Source organism: Polypterus senegalus, unplaced genomic scaffold (assembly GCF_016835505.1).
Source record: "Polypterus senegalus isolate Bchr_013 unplaced genomic scaffold, ASM1683550v1 scaffold_1777, whole genome shotgun sequence".
In the NCBI taxonomy this organism is placed as follows: Eukaryota; Metazoa; Chordata; class Cladistia; order Polypteriformes; family Polypteridae; genus Polypterus; species Polypterus senegalus.
This window is the reverse complement of record NW_024383020.1, coordinates 1-17,909: the sequence shown is the minus strand read 5'-3', so window position 1 is coordinate 17,909 and position 17,909 is coordinate 1. Positions and strand designations below refer to the sequence as shown.

Genomic DNA, 17,909 nt, shown 5'->3' with positions numbered 1-17,909 from the left:
GGGAACCCCCCGGGATTTTGACGCAGAAAAGGGGGTTTCCCTTGTTTTAAAAATTTTACCAAACCCCCCCCCCAAAATTTTGCCCTTTAAAAAAAACTTTAAGAAAAAAAAACCCAAGGGCCGAATTTGGGGCCCAAAACCCCTGCAAAACCCCCCACAAATTTAAAGGGAAAAACGGGAAGGAAAAATTCAACGGGGGGGGGGGGGGGCCCCCCCCCCCCCTCTTGTAATTTAAAAACACGTTTTAAAAGAGGGCCGGGCCCGGAAAAAAACTTTCCCCAAATTATTTTCTACATTTGCTCGATGGTCTCTATGTTCCACAGAAATTACAGTGAAGAGTGGAATTTGCCACATTGCGTCTTTGAAAAGTACTGCTGCATTGGCCGGGAATCGAACCCGGGCCTCCAGCGTGGCAGGCGAGAATTCTACCACTGAACCACCAATGCTAAACCTGAACAGTATCGTGCGAGGATGATGACGATTGTTTCAAGCATAAATAAAGCCTTTTTGTTTTATTTTCATTTGGCAAGACGTTTTCCATTTAGCTCCTCACATCATATCATGTGAAGTATTATCGCGTTTGATACTTCCAGTCAATTTTTTGCTTCTCCGTCTGATGTCAGTGGATTCTTCCTCCTGTCGTCATCTTGTAAATGTTCACTTGTACTACAGTTTCTGGATATTGCCCATTTAACTGGGTAAGGACCAAGATTCGGGAATGCAACTCAGCGAATTTGACGTTTAATCCGAAGCCTCTAAGCTTTTTACGGAAAAGTCTTTGAAAATGTTTACTTCAACTAAGATGGTGCGAAAATATGATGGAACGATGACGCAGTATGTCTTGTACATTTACAAACATGCTTGAAACTTTAGAAAGACAGGGCGACGGCTCAACTGCAACACATAGAAAATCGAGGACTCGCCATTCTTTCAAAGGTTCACGCTATGAGCTGCCGGAAGACTTTCATCATGCGTCCGTGGGATTGCCACATTTTCTACACTTGCTCGATGGTCTCTTTGTTCCACAGAAATTACAGTGAAGAGTGGAATTTGCCACATTGCGTCTTTGAAAAGTACTGCTGCATTGGCGGAATCGAACCGGGCCTCCAGCGTGGCAGGCGAGAATTCTACCACTGAACCACCAATGCTAAACCTGAACAGTAATCGTGCGAGGATGATGACGATTGTTTCAAGCATAAATAAAGCCTTTTGTTTTATTTTCATTTGGCAAGACGTTTTCCATTTAGCTCCTCACATCATATCATGTGAAGTATTATCACATTGATACTTCCAGTCAATTTTTGCTTCTCCGTCTGATGTCAGTGGATTCTTCCTCCTGTCGTCATCTTGTAAATGTTCACTTGTACTACAGTTTCTGGATATTGCCCATTTAACTGGGTAAGGACCAAGATTTCGGGAATGCAACTCAGCGAATTTGACCTTTAATCCGAAGCCTCTAAGCTTTTTACGGAAAAGTCTTTGAAAATGTTTACTTCAACTAAGATGGTGCGAAAATATGATGGAACGATGACGCAGTATGTCTTGTACATTTACAAACATGCTTGAAACTTTAGAAAGACAGGGCGACGGCTCAACTGCAACACATAGAAAATCGAGGACTCGCCATTCTTTCAAAGGTTCACGCTATGAGCTGCCGGAAGACTTTCATCACGTCCGTGGGATTGCCACATTTTCTACACTTGCTCGATAGTCTCTTTGTTCCACAGAAATTACAGTGAAGAGTGGAATTTGCCACATTGCGTCTTTGAAAAGTACTGCTGCATTGGCCGGGAATCGAACCCGGGCCTCCAGCGTGGCAGGCGAGAATTCTACCACTGAACCACCAATGCTAAACCTGAGCAGTGATCGTGCGAGGATGATGACGATTGTTTCAAGCATAAATAAAGCCTTTTGTTTTATTTTCATTTGGCAAGACGTTTTCCATTTAGCTCCTCACATCATATCATGTGAAGTATTATCGCGTTTGATACTTCCAGTCAATTTTTTGCTTCTCCGTCTGATGTCAGTGGATTCTTCCTCCTGTCGTCATCTTGTAAATGTTCACTTGTACTACAGTTTCTGGATATTGCCCATTTAACTGGGTAAGGACCAAGATTTCGGGAATGCAACTCAGCGAATTTGACCTTTAATCCGAAGCCTCTAAGCTTTTTACGGAAAAGTCTTTGAAAATGTTTACTTCAACTAAGATGGTGCGAAAATATGATGGAACGATGACGCAGTATGTCTTGTACATTTACAAACATGCTTGAAACTTTAGAAAGACAGGGCGACGGCTCAACTGCAACACATAGAAAATCGAGGACTCGCCATTCTTTCAAAGGTTCACGCTATGAGCTGCCGGAAGACTTTCATCATGCGTCCGTGGGATTGCCACATTTTCTACACTTGCTCGATGGTCTCTTTGTTCCACAGAAATTACAGTGAAGAGTGGAATTTGCCACATTGCGTCTTTGAAAAGTACTGCTGCATTGGCCGGGAATCGAACCCGGGCCTCCCGCGTGGCAGGCGAGAATTCTACCACTGAACCACCAATGCTAAACCTGAACAGTATCGTGCGAGGATGATGACGATTGTTTCAAGCATAAATAAAGCCTTTTTGTTTTATTTTCATTTGGCAAGACGTTTTCCATTTAGCTCCTCACATCATATCATGTGAAGTATTATCGCGTTTGATACTTCCAGTCAATTTTTTGCTTCTCCGTCTGATGTCAGTGGATTCTTCCTCCTGTCGTCATCTTGTAAATGTTCACTTGTACTATAGTTTCTGGATATTGCCCATTTAACTGGGTAAGGACCAAGAGTTCGGGAATGCAACTCAGCGAATTTGACGTTTAATCCGAAGCATCTAAGCTTTTTACGGAAAAGTCTTTGAAAATGTTTACTTCAACTAAGATGGTGCGAAAATATGATGGAACGATGACGCAGTATGTCTTGTACATTTACAAACATGCTTGAAACTTTAGAAAGACAGGGCGACGGCTCAACTGCAACACATAGAAAATCGAGGACTCGCCTTTCTTTCAAAGGCTCACGCTACGAGCTGCCGGAAGACTTTCATCACGCGTCCGTGGGTTAGCCACATTTTCTACATTTGCTCGACGGTCTCTTTGTTCCACAGAAATTACAGTGAAGAGTGGAATTTGCCACATTGCGTCTTTGAAAAGTACTGCTGCATTGGCCGGAATCGAACCCGGGCCTCCAGCGTGGCAGGCGAGAATTCTACCACTGAACCACCAATGCTAAACCTGAACAGTAATCGTGCGAGGATGATGACGATTGTTTCAAGCATAAATAAAGCCTTTTTGTTTTATTTTCATTTGGCAAGACGTTTTCCATTTAGCTCCTCACATCATATCATGTGAAGTATTATCGCTTTGATACTTCCAGTCAATTTTTTGCTTCTCCGTCTGATGTCAGTGGATTCTTCCTCCTGTCGTCATCTTGTAAATGTTCACTTGTACTACAGTTTCTGGATATTGCCCATTTAACTGGGTAAGGACCAAGAGTTCGGGAATGCAACTCAGCGAATTTGACGTTTAATCCGAAGCATCTAAGCTTTTTACGGAAAAGTGTTTGAAAATGTTTACTTCAACTAAGATGGTGCGAAAATATGATGGAACGATGACGCAGTATGTCTTGTACATTTACAAACATGCTTGAAACTTTAGAAAGACAGGGCGACGGCTCAACTGCAACACATAGAAAATCGAGGACTCGCCTTCTTTCAAAGGTTCACGCTATGAGCTGCCGGAAGACTTTCATCACGCGTCCGTGGGATTAGCCACATTTTCTACATTTGCTCGACGGTCTCTTTGTTCCACAGAAATTACAGTGAAGAGTGGAATTTGCCACATTGCGTCTTTGAAAAGTACTGCTGCATTGGCCGGGAATCGAACCCGGGCCTCCAGCGTGGCAGGCGAGAATTCTACCACTGAACCACCAATGCTAAACCTGAACAGTATTCGTGCGAGGATGATGACGATTGTTTCAAGCATAAATAAAGCCTTTTTGTTTTATTTTCATTTGGCAAGACGTTTTCCATTTAGCTCCTCACATCATATCATGTGAAGTATTATCGCTTTGATACTTCCAGTCAATTTTTTGCTTCTCCGTCTGATGTCAGTGGATTCTTCCTCCTGTCGTCATCTTGTAAATGTTCACTTGTACTATAGTTTCTGGATATTGCCCATTTAACTGGGTAAGGACCAAGAGTTCGGGAATGCAACTCAGCGAATTTGACGTTTAATCCGAAGCATCTAAGCTTTTTACGGAAAAGTGTTTGAAAATGTTTACTTCAACTAAGATGGTGCGAAAATATGATGGAACGATGACGCAGTATGTCTTGTACATTTACAAACATGCTTGAAACTTTAGAAAGACAGGGCGACGGCTCAACTGCAACACATAGAAAATCGAGGACTCGCCTTCTTTCAAAGGTTCACGCTATGAGCTGCCGGAAGACTTTCATCACGCGTCCGTGGGTTAGCCACATTTTCTACATTTGCTCGACGGTCTCTTTGTTCCACAGAAATTACAGTGAAGAGTGGAATTTGCCACATTGCGTCTTTGAAAAGTACTGCTGCATTGGCCGGGAATCGAACCCGGGCCTCCCGCGTGGCAGGCGAGAATTCTACCACTGAACCACCAATGCTAAACCTGAACAGTATCGTGCGAGGATGATGACGATTGTTTCAAGCATAAATAAAGCCTTTTGTTTTATTTTCATTTGGCAAGACGTTTTCCATTTAGCTCCTCACATCATATCATGTGAAGTATTATCGCTTTGATACTTCCAGTCAATTTTTTGCTTCTCCGTCTGATGTCAGTGGATTCTTCCTCCTGTCGTCATCTTGTAAATGTTCACTTGTACTACAGTTTCTGGATATTGCCCATTTAACTGGGTAAGGACCAAGAGTTCGGGAATGCAACTCAGCGAATTTGACCTTTAATCCGAAGCCTCTAAGCTTTTTACGGAAAAGTCTTTGAAAATGTTTACTTCAACTAAGATGGTGCGAAAATATGATGGAACGATGACGCAGTATGTCTTGTACATTTACAAACATGCTTGAAACTTTAGAAAGACAGGGCGACGGCTCGACTGCAACACATAGAAAATCGAGGACTCGCCTTCTTTCAAAGGTTCACGCTATGAGCTGCCGGAAGACTTTCATCATGCGTCCGTGGGATTGCCACATTTTCTACATTTGCTCGACGGTCTCTTTGTTCCACAGAAATTACAGTGAAGAGTGGAATTTGCCACATTGCGTCTTTGAAAAGTACTGCTGCATTGGCCGGGAATCGAACCCGGGCCTCCAGCGGCAGGCGAGAATTCTACCACTGAACCACCAATGCTAAACCTGAACAGTATCGTGCGAGGATGATGACGATTGTTTCAAGCATAAATAAAGCCTTTTGTTTTATTTTCATTTGGCAAGACGTTTTCCATTTAGCTCCTCACATCATATCATGTGAAGTATTATCGCGTTTGATACTTCCAGTCAATTTTTTGCTTCTCCGTCTGATGTCAGTGGATTCTTCCTCCTGTCGTCATCTTGTAAATGTTCACTTGTACTACAGTTTCTGGATATTGCCCATTTAACTGGGTAAGGACCAAGATTCGGGAATGCAACTCAGCGAATTTGACGTTTAATCCGAAGCCTCTAAGCTTTTTACGGAAAAGTCTTTGAAAATGTTTACTTCAACTAAGATGGTGCGAAAATATGATGGAACGATGACGCAGTATGTCTTGTACATTTACAAACATGCTTGAAACTTTAGAAAGACAGGGCGACGGCTCAACTGCAACACATAGAAAATCGAGGACTCGCCATTCTTTCAAAGGTTCACGCTATGAGCTGCCGGAAGACTTTCATCATGCGTCCGTGGGATTGCCACATTTTCTACACTTGCTCGATAGTCTCTTTGTTCCACAGAAATTACAGTGAAGAGTGGAATTTGCCACATTGCGTCTTTGAAAAGTACTGCTGCATTGGCCGGGAATCGAACCCGGGCCTCCAGCGTGGCAGGCGAGAATTCTACCACTGAACCACCAATGCTAAACCTGAACAGTATCGTGCGAGGATGATGACGATTGTTTCAAGCATAAATAAAGCCTTTTTGTTTTATTTTCATTTGGCAAGACGTTTTCCATTTAGCTCCTCACATCATATCATGTGAAGTATTATCGCTTGATACTTCCAGTCAATTTTTTGCTTCTCCGTCTGATGTCAGTGGATTCTTCCTCCTGTCGTCATCTTGTAAATGTTCACTTGTACTACAGTTTCTGGATATTGCCCATTTAACTGGGTAAGGACCAAGAGTTCGGGAATGCAACTCAGCGAATTTGACGTTTAATCCGAAGCCTCTAAGCTTTTTACGGAAAAGTCTTTGAAAATGTTTACTTCAACTAAGATGGTGCGAAAATATGATGGAACGATGACGCAGTATGTCTTGTACATTTACAAACATGCTTGAAACTTTAGAAAGACAGGGCGACGGCTCAACTGCAACACATAGAAAATCGAGGACTCGCCATTCTTTCAAAGGTTCACGCTATGAGCTGCCGGAAGACTTTCATCACGTCCGTGGGATTGCCACATTTTCTACATTGCTCGATGGTCTCTTTGTTCCACAGAAATTACAGTGAAGAGTGGAATTTGCCACATTGCGTCTTTGAAAAGTACTGCTGTATTGGCCTGGAATCGAACCGGGCCTCCAGCGTGGCAGGCGAGAATTCTACCACTGAACCACCAATGCTAAACCTGAACAGTAATCGTGCGAGGATGATGACGATTGTTTCAAGCATAAATAAAGCCTTTTTGTTTTATTTTCATTTGGCAAGACGTTTTCCATTTAGCTCCTCACATCATATCATGTGAAGTATTATCGCGTTTGATACTTCCAGTCAATTTTTTGCTTCTCCGTCTGATGTCAGTGGATTCTTCCTCCTGTCGTCATCTTGTAAATGTTCACTTGTACTATAGTTTCTGGATATTGCCCATTTAACTGGGTAAGGACCAAGAGTTCGGGAATGCAACTCAGCGAATTTGACGTTTAATCCGAAGCCTCTAAGCTTTTTACGGAAAAGTCTTTGAAAATGTTTACTTCAACTAAGATGGTGCGAAAATATGATGGAACGATGACGCAGTATGTCTTGTACATTTACAAACATGCTTGAAACTTTAGAAAGACAGGGCGACGGCTCAACTGCAACACATAGAAAATCGAGGACTCGCCGTTCTTTCAAAGGTTCACGCTATGAGCTGCCGGAAGACTTTCATCACGCGTCCGTGGGATTGCCACATTTTCTACACTTGCTCGATAGTCTCTTTGTTCCACAGAAATTACAGTGAAGAGTGGAATTTGCCACATTGCGTCTTTGAAAAGTACTGCTGCATTGGCCGGGAATCGAACCGGCCTCCAGCGTGGCAGGCGAGAATTCTACCACTGAACCACCAATGCTAAACCTGAACAGTAATCGTGCGAGGATGATGACGATTGTTTCAAGCATAAATAAAGCCTTTTTGTTTTATTTTCATTTGGCAAGACGTTTTCCATTTAGCTCCTCACATCATATCCAGTGAAGTATTATCGCGTTTGATACTTCCAGTCAATTTTTTGCTTCTCCGTCTGATGTCAGTGGATTCTTCCTCCTGTCGTCATCTTGTAAATGTTCACTTGTACTATAGTTTCTGGATATTGCCCATTTAACTGGGTAAGGACCAAGAGTTCGGGAATGCAACTCAGCGAATTTGACGTTTAATCCGAAGCATCTAAGCTTTTTACGGAAAAGTGTTTGAAAATGTTTACTTCAACTAAGATGGTGCGAAAATATGATGGAACGATGACGAGTATGTCTTGTACATTTACAAACATGCTTGAAACTTTAGAAAGACAGGGCGACGGCTCAACTGCAACACATAGAAAATCGAGGACTCGCCATTCTTTCAAAGGTTCACGCTATGAGCTGCCGGAAGACTTTCATCACGCGTCCGTGGGTTAGCCACATTTTCTACATTTGCTCGACGGTCTCTTTGTTCCACAGAAATTACAGTGAAGAGTGGAATTTGCCACATTGCGTCTTTGAAAAGTACTGCTGCATTGGCGGAATCGAACCGGGCCTCCAGCGTGGCAGGCGAGAATTCTACCACTGAACCACCAATGCTAAACCTGAACAGTAATCGTGCGAGGATGATGACGATTGTTTCAAGCATAAATAAAGCCTTTTTGTTTTATTTTCATTTTGCAAGATGTTTTCCATTTAGCTCCTCACATCATATCCAGTGAAGTATAGATCGCTTGATACTTCCAGTCAATTTTTGCTTCTCCGTCTGATGTCAGTGGATTCTTCCTCCTGTCGTCATCTTGTAAATGTTCACTTGTACTATAGTTTCTGGATATTGCCCATTTAACTGGGTAAGGACCAAGAGTTCGGGAATGCAACTCAGCGAATTTGACGTTTAATCCGAAGCCTCTAAGCTTTTTACGGAAAAGTCTTTGAAAATGTTTACTTCAACTAAGATGGTGCGAAAATATGATGGAACGATGACGCAGTATGTCTTGTACATTTACAAACATGCTTGAAACTTTAGAAAGACAGGGCGACGGCTCAACTGCAACACATAGAAAATCGAGGACTCGCCATTCTTTCAAAGGTTCACGCTATGAGCTGCCGGAAGACTTTCATCACGCGTCCGTGGGATTGCCACATTTTCTACATTTGCTCGACGGTCTCTTTGTTCCACAGAAATTACAGTGAAGAGTGGAATTTGCCACATTGCGTCTTTGAAAAGTACTGCTGCATTGGCGGAATCGAACCGGGCCTCCGCGTGGCAGGCGAGAATTCTACCACTGAACCACCAATGCTAAACCTGAACAGTATCGTCGCGAGGATGATGACGATTGTTTCAAGCATAAATAAAGCCTTTTTGTTTTATTTTCATTTGGCAAGACGTTTTCCATTTAGCTCCTCACATCATATCATGTGAAGTATTATCGCATTGATACTTCCAGTCAATTTTTTGCTTCTCCGTCTGATGTCAGTGGATTCTTCCTCCTGTCGTCATCTTGTAAATGTTCACTTGTACTATAGTTTCTGGATATTGCCCATTTAACTGGGTAAGGACCAAGAGTTCGGGAATGCAACTCAGCGAATTTGACGTTTAATCCGAAGCATCTAAGCTTTTTACGGAAAAGTGTTTGAAAATGTTTACTTCAACTAAGATGGTGCGAAAATATGATGGAACGATGACGCAGTATGTCTTGTACATTTACAAACATGCTTGAAACTTTAGAAAGACAGGGCGACGGCTCAACTGCAACACATAGAAAATCGAGGACTCGCCTTCTTTCAAAGGTTCACGCTATGAGCTGCCGGAAGACTTTCATCATGCGTCCGTGGGTTAGCCACATTTTCTACATTTGCTCGACGGTCTCTTTGTTCCACAGAAATTACAGTGAAGAGTGGAATTTGCCACATTGCGTCTTTGAAAAGTACTGCTGCATTGGCCGGGAATCGACCCGGGCCTCCAGCGTGGCAGGCGAGAATTCTACCACTGAACCACCAATGCTAAACCTGAACAGTAATCGTGCGAGGATGATGACGATTGTTTCAAGCATAAATAAAGCCTTTTTGTTTTATTTTCATTTGGCAAGACGTTTTCCATTTAGCTCCTCACATCATATCATGTGAAGTATTATCGCTTTGATACTTCCAGTCAATTTTTTGCTTCTCCGTCTGATGTCAGTGGATTCTTCCTCCTGTCGTCATCTTGTAAATGTTCACTTGTACTACAGTTTCTGGATATTGCCCATTTAACTGGGTAAGGACCAAGAGTTCGGGAATGCAACTCAGCGAATTTGACCTTTAATCCGAAGCCTCTAAGCTTTTTACGGAAAAGTCTTTGAAAATGTTTACTTCAACTAAGATGGTGCGAAAATATGATGGAACGATGACGCAGTATGTCTTGTACATTTACAAACATGCTTGAAACTTTAGAAAGACAGGGCGACGGCTCAACTGCAACACATAGAAAATCGAGGACTCGCGTTCTTTCAAAGGTTCACGCTATGAGCTGCCGGAAGACTTTCATCACGCGTCCGTGGGATTGCCACATTTTCTACACTTGCTCGATAGTCTCTTTGTTCCACAGAAATTACAGTGAAGAGTGGAATTTGCCACATTGCGTCTTTGAAAAGTACTGCTGCATTGGCCGGGAATCGAACCGGGCCTCCAGCGTGGCAGGCGAGAATTCTACCACTGAACCACCAATGCTAAACCTGAACAGTAATCGTGCGAGGATGATGACGATTGTTTCAAGCATAAATAAAGCCTTTTTGTTTTATTTTCATTTGGCAAGACGTTTTCCATTTAGCTCCTCACATCATATCATGTGAAGTATTATCGCTTTGATACTTCCAGTCAATTTTTGCTTCTCCGTCTGATGTCAGTGGATTCTTCCTCCTGTCGTCATCTTGTAAATGTTCACTTGTACTATAGTTTCTGGATATTGCCCATTTAACTGGGTAAGGACCAAGAGTTCGGGAATGCAACTCAGCGAATTTGACGTTTAATCCGAAGCATCTAAGCTTTTTACGGAAAAGTGTTTGAAAATGTTTACTTCAACTAAGATGGTGCGAAAATATGATGGAACGATGACGCAGTATGTCTTGTACATTTACAAACATGCTTGAAACTTTAGAAAGACAGGGCGACGGCTCAACTGCAACACATAGAAAATCGAGGACTCGCCATTCTTTCAAAGGTTCACGCTATGAGCTGCCGGAAGACTTTCATCATGCGTCCGTGGGATTGCCACATTTTCTACATTTGCTCGACGGTCTCTTTGTTCCACAGAAATTACAGTGAAGAGTGGAATTTGCCACATTGCGTCTTTGAAAAGTACTGCTGCATTGGCGGAATCGAAACCGGGCCTCCAGCGTGGCAGGCGAGAATTCTACCACTGAACCACCAATGCTAAACCTGAACAGTGATCGTGCGAGGATGATGACGATTGTTTCAAGCATAAATAAAGCCTTTTGTTTTATTTTCATTTGGCAAGACGTTTTCCATTTAGCTCCTCACATCATATCATGTGAAGTATTATCGCTTTGATACTTCCAGTCAATTTTTTGCTTCTCCGTCTGATGTCAGTGGATTCTTCCTCCTGTCGTCATCTTGTAAATGTTCACTTGTACTATAGTTTCTGGATATTGCCCATTTAACTGGGTAAGGACCAAGAGTTCGGGAATGCAACTCAGCGAATTTGACGTTTAATCCGAAGCATCTAAGCTTTTTACGGAAAAGTCTTTGAAAATGTTTACTTCAACTAAGATGGTGCGAAAATATGATGGAACGATGACGCAGTATGTCTTGTACATTTACAAACATGCTTGAAACTTTAGAAAGACAGGGCGACGGCTCGACTGCAACACATAGAAAATTCAGGACCCGCCTTTCTTTCAAAGGCTCACGCTATGAGCTGCCGGAAGACTTTCATCACGCGTCCGTGGGTTAGCCACATTTTCTACATTTGCTCGATGTCTCTTTGTTCCACAGAAATTACAGTGAAGAGTGGAATTTGCCACATTGCGTCTTTGAAAAGTACTGCTGCATTGGCCGGGAATCGAACCCGGGCCTCCCGCGTGGCAGGCGAGAATTCTACCACTGAACCACCAATGCTAAACCTGAACAGTAATCGTGCGAGGATGATGACGATTGTTTCAAGCATAAATAAAGCCTTTTTGTTTTATTTTCATTTGGCAAGACGTTTTCCATTTAGCTCCTCACATCATATCATGTGAAGTATTATCGCGTTTGATACTTCCAGTCAATTTTTTGCTTCTCCGTCTGATGTCAGTGGATTCTTCCTCCTGTCGTCATCTTGTAAATGTTCACTTGTACTACAGTTTCTGGATATTGCCCATTTAACTGGGTAAGGACCAAGAGTTCGGGAATGCAACTCAGCGAATTTGACCTTTAATCCGAAGCCTCTAAGCTTTTTACGGAAAAGTCTTTGAAAATGTTTACTTCAACTAAGATGGTGCGAAAATATGATGGAACGATGACGCAGTATGTCTTGTACATTTACAAACATGCTTGAAACTTTAGAAAGACAGGGCGACGGCTCAACTGCAACACATAGAAAATCGAGGACTCGCCGTTCTTTCAAAGGTTCACGCTATGAGCTGCCGGAAGACTTTCATCACGCGTCCGTGGGATTGCCACATTTTCTACACTTGCTCGATAGTCTCTTTGTTCCACAGAAATTACAGTGAAGAGTGGAATTTGCCACATTGCGTCTTTGAAAAGTACTGCTGCATTGGCCGGGAATCGAACCCGGGCCTCCCGCGTGGCAGGCGAGAATTCTACCACTGAACCACCAATGCTAAACCTGAACAGTAATCGTGCGAGGATGATGACGATTGTTTCAAGCATAAATAAAGCCTTTTTGTTTTATTTTCATTTGGCAAGACGTTTTCCATTTAGCTCCTCACATCATATCATGTGAAGTATTATCGCGTTTGATACTTCCAGTCAATTTTTTGCTTCTCCGTCTGATGTCAGTGGATTCTTCCTCCTGTCGTCATCTTGTAAATGTTCACTTGTACTATAGTTTCTGGATATTGCCCATTTAACTGGGTAAGGACCAAGAGTTCGGGAATGCAACTCAGCGAATTTGACGTTTAATCCGAAGCATCTAAGCTTTTTACGGAAAAGTCTTTGAAAATGTTTACTTCAACTAAGATGGTGCGAAAATATGATGGAACGATGACGCAGTATGTCTTGTACATTTACAAACATGCTTGAAACTTTAGAAAGACAGGGCGACGGCTCAACTGCAACACATAGAAAATCGAGGACTCGCCTTCTTTCAAAGGTTCACGCTATGAGCTGCCGGAAGACTTTCATCACGCGTCCGTGGGATTGCCACATTTTCTACATTTGCTCGACGGTCTCTTTGTTCCACAGAAATTACAGTGAAGAGTGGAATTTGCCACATTGCGTCTTTGAAAAGTACTGCTGCATTGGCCGGGAATCGAAACCGGGCCTCCAGCGTGGCAGGCGAGAATTCTACCACTGAACCACCAATGCTAAACCTGAACAGTAATCGTGCGAGGATGATGACGATTGTTTCAAGCATAAATAAAGCCTTTTTGTTTTATTTTCATTTGGCAAGACGTTTTCCATTTAGCTCCTCACATCATATCATGTGAAGTATTATCGCTTGATACTTCCAGTCAATTTTTTGCTTCTCCGTCTGATGTCAGTGGATTCTTCCTCCTGTCGTCATCTTGTAAATGTTCACTTGTACTACAGTTTCTGGATATTGCCCATTTAACTGGGTAAGGACCAAGAGTTCGGGAATGCAACTCAGCGAATTTGACGTTTAATCCGAAGCATCTAAGCTTTTTACGGAAAAGTGTTTGAAAATGTTTACTTCAACTAAGATGGTGCGAAAATATGATGGAACGATGACGCAGTATGTCTTGTACATTTACAAACATGCTTGAAACTTTAGAAAGACAGGGCGACGGCTCAACTGCAACACATAGAAAATCGAGGACTCGCCATTCTTTCAAAGGTTCACGCTATGAGCTGCCGGAGGACTTTCATCATGCGTCCGTGGGATTGCCACATTTTCTACATTTGCTCGACGGTCTCTTTGTTCCACAGAAATTACAGTGAAGAGTGGAATTTGCCACATTGCGTCTTTGAAAAGTACTGCTGCATTGGCCGGGAATCGAACCCGGGCCTCCCGCGTGGCAGGCGAGAATTCTACCACTGAACCACCAATGCTAAACCTGAACAGTATCGTGCGAGGATGATGACGATTGTTTCAAGCATAAATAAAGCCTTTTTGTTTTATTTTCATTTGGCAAGACGTTTTCCATTTAGCTCCTCACATCATATCATGTGAAGTATTATCGCGTTTGATACTTCCAGTCAATTTTTTGCTTCTCCGTCTGATGTCAGTGGATTCTTCCTCCTGTCGTCATCTTGTAAATGTTCACTTGTACTACAGTTTCTGGATATTGCCCATTTAACTGGGTAAGGACCAAGATTTCGGGAATGCAACTCAGCGAATTTGACCTTTAATCCGAAGCCTCTAAGCTTTTTACGGAAAAGTCTTTGAAAATGTTTACTTCAACTAAGATGGTGCGAAAATATGATGGAACGATGACGCAGTATGTCTTGTACATTTACAAACATGCTTGAAACTTTAGAAAGACAGGGCGACGGCTCAACTGCAACACATAGAAAATCGAGGACTCGCCTTTCTTTCAAAGGTTCACGCTATGAGCTGCCGGAAGACTTTCATCACGTCCGTGGGATTGCCACATTTTCTACATTTGCTCGACGGTCTCTTTGTTCCACAGAAATTACAGTGAAGAGTGGAATTTGCCACATTGCGTCTTTGAAAAGTACTGCTGCATTGGCCGGGAATCGAACCCGGGCCTCCCGCGTGGCAGGCGAGAATTCTACCACTGAACCACCAATGCTAAACCTGAACAGTATCGTGCGAGGATGATGACGATTGTTTCAAGCATAAATAAAGCCTTTTTGTTTTATTTTCATTTGGCAAGACGTTTTCCATTTAGCTCCTCACATCATATCATGTGAAGTATTATCGCGTTTGATACTTCCAGTCAATTTTTTGCTTCTCCGTCTGATGTCAGTGGATTCTTCCTCCTGTCGTCATCTTGTAAATGTTCACTTGTACTACAGTTTCTGGATATTGCCCATTTAACTGGGTAAGGACCAAGAGTTCGGGAATGCAACTCAGCGAATTTGACGTTTAATCCGAAGCCTCTAAGCTTTTTACGGAAAAGTCTTTGAAAATGTTTACTTCAACTAAGATGGTGCGAAAATATGATGGAACGATGACGCAGTATGTCTTGTACATTTACAAACATGCTTGAAACTTTAGAAAGACAGGGCGACGGCTCAACTGCAACACATAGAAAATCGAGGACTCGCCTTCTTTCAAAGGTTCACGCTATGAGCTGCCGGAAGACTTTCATCATGCGTCCGTGGGTTGCCACATTTTCTACACTTGCTCGATAGTCTCTTTGTTCCACAGAAATTACAGTGAAGAGTGGAATTTGCCACATTGCGTCTTTGAAAAGTACTGCTGCATTAGCCGGGAATAGAACCCGGGCCTCCAACGTGGCAGGCGAGAATTCTACCACTGAACCACCAATGCTAAACCTGAACAGTAATCGTGCGAGGATGATGACGATTGTTTCAAGCATAAATAAAGCCTTTTTGTTTTATTTTCATTTGGCAAGACGTTTTCCATTTAGCTCCTCACATCATATCATGTGAAGTATTATCGCTTTGATACTTCCAGTCAATTTTTTGCTTCTCCGTCTGATGTCAGTGGATTCTTCCTCCTGTCGTCATCTTGTAAATGTTCACTTGTACTATAGTTTCTGGATATTGCCCATTTAACTGGGTAAGGACCAAGAGTTCGGGAATGCAACTCAGCGAATTTGACGTTTAATCCGAAGCATCTAAGCTTTTTACGGAAAAGTCTTTGAAAATGTTTACTTCAACTAAGATGGTGCGAAAATATGATGGAACGATGACGCAGTATGTCTTGTACATTTACAAACATGCTTGAAACTTTAGAAAGACAGGGCGACGGCTCGACTGCAACACATAGAAAATTCAGGACCCGCCTTTCTTTCAAAGGCTCACGCTACGAGCTGCCGGAAGACTTTCATCACGCGTCCGTGGGTTGCCACATTTTCTTTCTTTGCTCGTTGTCTCTTTGTTCCACAGAAATTACAGTGAAGAGTGGAATTTGCCACATTGCGTCTTTGAAAAGTACTGCTGCATTGGCGGGAATCGAACCGGGCCTCCAGCGTGGCAGGCGAGAATTCTACCACTGAACCACCAATGCTAAACCTGAACAGTAATCGTGCGAGGATGATGACGATTGTTTCAAGCATAAATAAAGCCTTTTTGTTTTATTTTCATTTGGCAAGACGTTTTCCATTTAGCTCCTCACATCATATCATGTGAAGTATTATCGTCATTCCCAGTCAATTTTTGCTTCTCCGTCTGATGTCAGTGGATTCTTCCTCCTGTCGTCATCTTGTAAATGTTCACTTGTACTACAGTTTCTGGATATTGCCCATTTAACTGGGTAAGGACCAAGAGTTCGGGAATGCAACTCAGCGAATTTGACGTTTAATCCGAAGCATCTAAGCTTTTTACGGAAAAGTGTTTGAAAATGTTTACTTCAACTAAGATGGTGCGAAAATATGATGGAACGATGACGCAGTATGTCTTGTACATTTACAAACATGCTTGAAACTTTAGAAAGACAGGGCGACGGCTCAACTGCAACACATAGAAAATCGAGGACTCGCCGTTCTTTCAAAGGTTCACGCTATGAGCTGCCGGAAGACTTTCATCACGCGTCCGTGGGATTGCCACATTTTCTACACTTGCTCGATAGTCTCTTTGTTCCACAGAAATTACAGTGAAGAGTGGAATTTGCCACATTGCGTCTTTGAAAAGTACTGCTGCATTAGCCGGGAATCGAACCCGGGCCTCCAGCGTGGCAGGCGAGAATTCTACCACTGAACCACCAATGCTAAACCTGAACAGTAATCGTGCGAGGATGATGACGATTGTTTCAAGCATAAATAAAGCCTTTTTGTTTTATTTTCATTTGGCAAGACGTTTTCCATTTAGCTCCTCACATCATATCATGTGAAGTATTATCGCGTTTGATACTTCCAGTCAATTTTTGCTTCTCCGTCTGATGTCAGTGGATTCTTCCTCCTGTCGTCATCTTGTAAATGTTCACTTGTACTACAGTTTCTGGATATTGCCCATTTAACTGGGTAAGGACCAAGAGTTCGGGAATGCAACTCAGCGAATTTGACCTTTAATCCGAAGCCTCTAAGCTTTTTACGGAAAAGTCTTTGAAAATGTTTACTTCAACTAAGATGGTGCGAAAATATGATGGAACGATGACGCAGTATGTCTTGTACATTTACAAACATGCTTGAAACTTTAGAAAGACAGGGCGACGGCTCAACTGCAACACATAGAAAATCGAGGACTCGCCGTTCTTTCAAAGGTTCACGCTATGAGCTGCCGGAAGACTTTCATCACGCCCGTGGGTTAGCCACATTTTCTACATTTGCTCGACGGTCTCTTTGTTCCACAGAAATTACAGTGAAGAGTGGAATTTGCCACATTGCGTCTTTGAAAAGTACTGCTGCATTGGCCGGGAATCGAACCCAGGCCTCCCGCGTGGCAGGCGAGAATTCTACCACTGAACCACCAATGCTAAACCTGAACAGTATCGTGCGAGGATGATGACGATTGTTTCAAGCATAAATAAAGCCTTTTTGTTTTATTTTCATTTGGCAAGACGTTTTCCATTTAGCTCCTCACATCATATCATGTGAAGTATTATCGCTTTGATACTTCCAGTCAATTTTTTGCTTCTCCGTCTGATGTCAGTGGATTCTTCCTCCTGTCGTCATCTTGTAAATGTTCACTTGTACTATAGTTTCTGGATATTGCCCATTTAACTGGGTAAGGACCAAGAGTTCGGGAATGCAACTCAGCGAATTTGACGTTTAATCCGAAGCATCTAAGCTTTTTACGGAAAAGTGTTTGAAAATGTTTACTTCAACTAAGATGGTGCGAAAATATGATGGAACGATGACGCAGTATGTCTTGTACATTTACAAACATGCTTGAAACTTTAGAAAGACAGGGCGACGGCTCAACTGCAACACATAGAAAATCGAGGACTCGCCATTCTTTCAAAGGTTCACGCTATGAGCTGCCGGAAGACTTTCATCATGCGTCCGTGGGATTGCCACATTTTCTACACTTGCTCGATAGTCTCTTTGTT

The 17,909-nt window shown here is 42.5% G+C and overlaps 18 non-coding genes across 18 annotated transcripts; all 18 read right to left on the bottom strand.

Moving 5' to 3' along the window:
- Positions 1 to 375: 375 nt before the first annotated feature.
- On the bottom strand, positions 376 to 446 carry trnag-gcc. The gene has a single exon. It is a non-coding gene; the product is annotated as a tRNA-Gly (tRNA).
- A 1,333-nt stretch (positions 447 to 1,779) lies between these two features.
- On the bottom strand, positions 1,780 to 1,850 carry trnag-gcc. Its single transcript has one exon. It is a non-coding gene; the product is annotated as a tRNA-Gly (tRNA).
- Positions 1,851 to 2,485: 635 nt separating this feature from the next.
- trnag-gcc lies at positions 2,486 to 2,556 on the bottom strand. Its single transcript has one exon. It is a non-coding gene; the product is annotated as a tRNA-Gly (tRNA).
- A 635-nt stretch (positions 2,557 to 3,191) lies between these two features.
- trnag-gcc lies at positions 3,192 to 3,261 on the bottom strand. The gene has a single exon. It is a non-coding gene; the product is annotated as a tRNA-Gly (tRNA).
- A 635-nt stretch (positions 3,262 to 3,896) lies between these two features.
- Positions 3,897 to 3,967, bottom strand: trnag-gcc. Its single transcript has one exon. It is a non-coding gene; the product is annotated as a tRNA-Gly (tRNA).
- Positions 3,968 to 4,601: 634 nt separating this feature from the next.
- Positions 4,602 to 4,672, bottom strand: trnag-gcc. Its single transcript has one exon. It is a non-coding gene; the product is annotated as a tRNA-Gly (tRNA).
- Positions 4,673 to 5,304: 632 nt separating this feature from the next.
- Positions 5,305 to 5,373, bottom strand: trnaa-ugc. The gene has a single exon. It is a non-coding gene; the product is annotated as a tRNA-Ala (tRNA).
- A 633-nt stretch (positions 5,374 to 6,006) lies between these two features.
- On the bottom strand, positions 6,007 to 6,077 carry trnag-gcc. Its single transcript has one exon. It is a non-coding gene; the product is annotated as a tRNA-Gly (tRNA).
- A 3,443-nt stretch (positions 6,078 to 9,520) lies between these two features.
- Positions 9,521 to 9,590, bottom strand: trnag-gcc. The gene has a single exon. It is a non-coding gene; the product is annotated as a tRNA-Gly (tRNA).
- Positions 9,591 to 10,224: 634 nt separating this feature from the next.
- Positions 10,225 to 10,294, bottom strand: trnag-gcc. Its single transcript has one exon. It is a non-coding gene; the product is annotated as a tRNA-Gly (tRNA).
- A 1,336-nt stretch (positions 10,295 to 11,630) lies between these two features.
- trnag-gcc lies at positions 11,631 to 11,701 on the bottom strand. The gene has a single exon. It is a non-coding gene; the product is annotated as a tRNA-Gly (tRNA).
- A 636-nt stretch (positions 11,702 to 12,337) lies between these two features.
- Positions 12,338 to 12,408, bottom strand: trnag-gcc. Its single transcript has one exon. It is a non-coding gene; the product is annotated as a tRNA-Gly (tRNA).
- Positions 12,409 to 13,043: 635 nt separating this feature from the next.
- On the bottom strand, positions 13,044 to 13,114 carry trnag-gcc. Its single transcript has one exon. It is a non-coding gene; the product is annotated as a tRNA-Gly (tRNA).
- A 634-nt stretch (positions 13,115 to 13,748) lies between these two features.
- On the bottom strand, positions 13,749 to 13,819 carry trnag-gcc. Its single transcript has one exon. It is a non-coding gene; the product is annotated as a tRNA-Gly (tRNA).
- A 633-nt stretch (positions 13,820 to 14,452) lies between these two features.
- trnag-gcc lies at positions 14,453 to 14,523 on the bottom strand. Its single transcript has one exon. It is a non-coding gene; the product is annotated as a tRNA-Gly (tRNA).
- Positions 14,524 to 15,156: 633 nt separating this feature from the next.
- Positions 15,157 to 15,227, bottom strand: trnag-gcc. The gene has a single exon. It is a non-coding gene; the product is annotated as a tRNA-Gly (tRNA).
- A 1,331-nt stretch (positions 15,228 to 16,558) lies between these two features.
- On the bottom strand, positions 16,559 to 16,629 carry trnag-gcc. The gene has a single exon. It is a non-coding gene; the product is annotated as a tRNA-Gly (tRNA).
- Positions 16,630 to 17,262: 633 nt separating this feature from the next.
- Positions 17,263 to 17,333, bottom strand: trnag-gcc. Its single transcript has one exon. It is a non-coding gene; the product is annotated as a tRNA-Gly (tRNA).
- Positions 17,334 to 17,909: the final 576 nt, after the last annotated feature.